Here is a 4,606-nt window from a genome sequence, read left to right as displayed (position 1 = left end):
CATTCTTCTACATCAATTCACATTGCTTATTCCAGTTATATGTATTCCCATCCAGTTATATGTATTCCCATCGTCCTTCATCCATTGTCATCAAATCACATCATATTACATCTCATCACATCTATCCATATCTATCCTCATCATATCACGTCACAACGTATCCACATTACATCTCATCCATTCATATCACATCACATCCATCTACATTCATTCAGATCCACATCACATCCACATATCATCACATTAAGTCACATCTATTTACATCACTTCACATCCATTCACATCTACCCAAGTCCACATCACATCACATCTCATCTATACACATCATATCTCATCCATTCATATCTAACCAGATCCACATCACATCACATCTCATCTATCTACATCATATTTCATCCATTCATAACCAGATCCACATCACATCACATCCATTCACATCACATTCACATCTCACCACATCCACTCACATTTCATCACATCCATTCACATCCATCACACCCATTCACATCCCACATTCATTTACATCTCATCACATCTATCCTCATCTTATCACATCTCGTCACATCCATCCATATCACATCACATTCATTCCATCCACATTACATCACATCCACATCTATCCATATCACACCACATCCATTCATAACTCATCACATTCATCCACATCCATTCATTCATTCACATGCACATCTCATTCTCATCCATTTTCATCACATCACATTCTTTTACATATCATCATATCTGATTCACATCTCATCACATTCACATCCATATCCATTTACATCACATCACATCTCATCACATCCACTCACATCTCATCACATCACCTTCACATCTTATTACATCACATTCACATTCACATCTAATCACATCGCATATATTTACATCCCATCACATTCATTTACATTCATTCACATCCACATCACATCTTATCACATCCACTTTTAGCACCGTTTTCTACTTTAGATACTGATAGGACTTTTTTAAGTTTCTGCCAATTGCTTGGCCTAGTTAAAGGTACTTTTTCTCGATCCCATTGAATCTACGTGTATCAGAGTGTTGTTGAAGGTTTAAAAAGGGAAAATAAACCTTATCAAAACTGAATAGTAAAACTCAGAAAGAGCATTTACATATTGTATTTTCATTCCTTAAGCTTCATTAATGATAACTAAATCTAAACTTCCGTTTACTCATTGGATCCTCGATCCTCTCAGGGATTCTAGATTCTCTTTTTTCTGAATAAGAATTATCCAAGTTTTCTCGATGGATATTTTCATATTCTTTATCAAATTTCTCAAGTAAAATATATTCAATATTCTTCTTTTTGAGTAAAAGATTCATGGGATTTACAAAAATCAATTCTACCCATATGTCCCAATAAAATTAATAATGCTCAAAATTTCACTTTTGATAAATACTCATAATTTGAATTATGCCAAAAATTTCTCTTTTACCATTTAATTACTTGGATCTCAAATATCATGGGATTTCCTCTTTTTGCATAAAAATAAATTTACCAAAAATTATCTTTTTCTTAGAATCAATTAATTATGCATAATTACAAAAAAAATATTTAATCCATTTCTCATTTAGAATGAATTAGAGTAGTTTTTAACTACTCATAAACAATCTAAAAGAATTTACCATTATTTTAATAGTACAAAATCATGAAAGTATCATTTTCTTAATCTCTAGCTTATCAAGCCCAGAGTTTAGCTTTGAATTAAGAGATTATCATTGAGAAGTATCCTTTTTCAAGGGATTTAGCCATAAAGATGGCTATTCTTTTAGAGAGTTGAGATTTACTTAAAGAAAGCATTACAAATAAGCATAAAGATTATTTTTCTCTTAATTAAACATTAAGACTTTTAGGGAAAGCTTGATTTGAATTAAAACAATCATTTAGAAAGCTTCTGAAGCTGAGAGGGGTTGAGAAGAAGAAAGTTATTGAGAAAATTAGAAAAAACCATAAAATTTGATTTTACCTCCAAGTTTGGCTTGATTCTCTCTCATTCATTCATCTATCCCGATTCACATCCCATCACATCCATTCACATCCCATCACATCCCATCACATCTCATCCATTCACATCACATCTCATTCATCCACATCTATCCCAATTCACATCACATATCATCCATTCACATCTATCCCAATTTACATCACATCCATTCACATCACATCTCATTCATCCACATCTATCCCAATTCACATCACATATCATCCATTCACATCTATCCCAATTTACATCACATCCATTTCACATCACATCACATTCATTCACATCACATATCATCCATTCACATCTATCCCAATTTACATCACATCCATTTCACATCACATCTCATTCATTCACATCTCGATTCACATCACATCACATCTCATCCATTCACATCCCATATCATTCATTCACATCTCGATTCACATGACATCACATCTCATCCATTCACATCCCGATTCACATGACATGACATCTCATCCATTCACATCACACATCATCCATTCACATGACATGACATCTCATCCATTCACATCACATATCATCCATTCACATCTATCACAATTTACATCATATCACATCACATCCATTCCACATCACATCTCACCCATTCATACTTATCCGACTCACATCACATCCATATTCATCACATTCATTGTATCCCCATCCCATCACATACATTCTATCCACATTATATCACATCCACATCATATCTCATTCATACACATCCCATCTCATTCATCCACATCCATCCAATCATTCACATACATGACTATCCACATTTATCCATACATTCACATTTATCACTTCACATACACATATATTCACATCACATCTCATCCACATCACATCTCATCCGCATCCACATCACATTCAGATCCACATCTCTTTACATTACACCACATCTCATCCACATCTACATCACATTCACATCCACATCCCTTTTCATCACATCACATTCTTTCACATACACATCCACATCCATTCTTTCACATACACATCCACATTCATTTACATCACATTCTTTCACATACACATCCACATCCATTTACATCACATCCTTTCACATACACATCCACATCCATTTACTTCACATCCTTTCACATACACATACACATCCACATCCATTTACTTCCCATCTCACACTTTCACATATCCTCTCATCTCATTCTCATCTCATCATTCCACACCCACATCCATTTACTTCACATCTCATCCACATTCATTTTCATTACACCACATCTTATCACATCCCATTTACATCTTATCACATCCATTCACATCCTATCGCATCCCATTTACACTTTATCACATCCATTCACATCCTATCACATCTTATCAAATCCAGTCACATCCATTCACATCTTATCAAATCCAGTCACATCCATTCACATCTCATTTACATCTTATCACATCCTATCGCATCCCATTTACATCTTATCACATCCATTCACGTCCTATCACATCTCATTTACATCTTATCGCATCCATTTCACATCCTATTCCCATTTAGTAGCTTTTTCTACTTCGATACTGATAATGGGACTTTTTCTAAATTTTTACCAATTGCTTGGCCTAGATAAAGGTTCTTTTTCTCGACGACTATTTCCATATCCTTTCTCAATTTCTCAAATGAATTATATTCAATATTCCTCTTTTTGAATAAAAGAATTCATGGGATTTACAGAAATCAATTCTACCATATTTTCACTTTTGATAAATAATCATAAATTGAATTATACTAAAAACTTCTCTTTTTCTCATTTAATTTCTTGTATCTCAAATACCATGGAAATTCCTCTTTTTGCATTTAATTATTTGCATTTCAATGTTATGGGAATTCCTCTTTTATCATCAAATATTTCTCATAAAATAAATTCCTCTAAAATAAAATATCCATTAATTCAATATGCTAGGAATTTCTATTTTTCCATTTAAATTATTGAATTTCAAACTTCATAGGAATTCCTCTTTTATCATTTAAATATTTCTCATAGATAAAATAAATTTATCTAAAATTCATCTTTGAATTTAAATAAAATATCCATTAATTCCAATATGCTAGGAATTTCTATTTTTCCATCTGAATGATTGAATTCTAAATGTCATAAGAATTTCTCTTTTATTATTTATATATTTCTCATAGATAAAATAAATTTATCTAAAATTCATCTTTGAATTTAAATAAAATATCCATTAATTCCAATATGCTAGGAATTTCTCTTTTCCCATCTAAATGATTGAATTCCAAATATCATAGGAATTCCTCTTTTATCATTTATGTATAATTACCATAATTTTCTCTTTTCTTAATTATTTAATAAACTTAAAAATTAGTTTTCCATTGAATGTGACAAAAACCATTCTTTTAGTCTAGGATATTCAATCCTAGAATATGGTAGGAAGTCCTCTTTTCACGTTATGCATAAGAATGAATTATGCATCAATTTCTTAAAAATTTTGCCATAGCTCCGCTCTGCTATTACTTGCAATTTTTAATTTTTATGAAAAGAATAAGACATAGTAAAGTAATTATGATAGTATAACTATTTTTTAGCCTCAAATCCAATTTATGGATTTATCTCATAATATTACCATATTTTTCA

The sequence above is a fragment of the Cibotium barometz genome, chromosome 57 (genome assembly GCF_041138505.1).
Source record: "Cibotium barometz isolate CiBa-2024 chromosome 57, ASM4113850v1, whole genome shotgun sequence".
NCBI classification, from domain to species: Eukaryota; Viridiplantae; Streptophyta; class Polypodiopsida; order Cyatheales; family Cibotiaceae; genus Cibotium; species Cibotium barometz.
The sequence above is the reverse complement of the archived record's forward strand: the minus strand, read 5'-3'. Positions refer to the sequence as shown.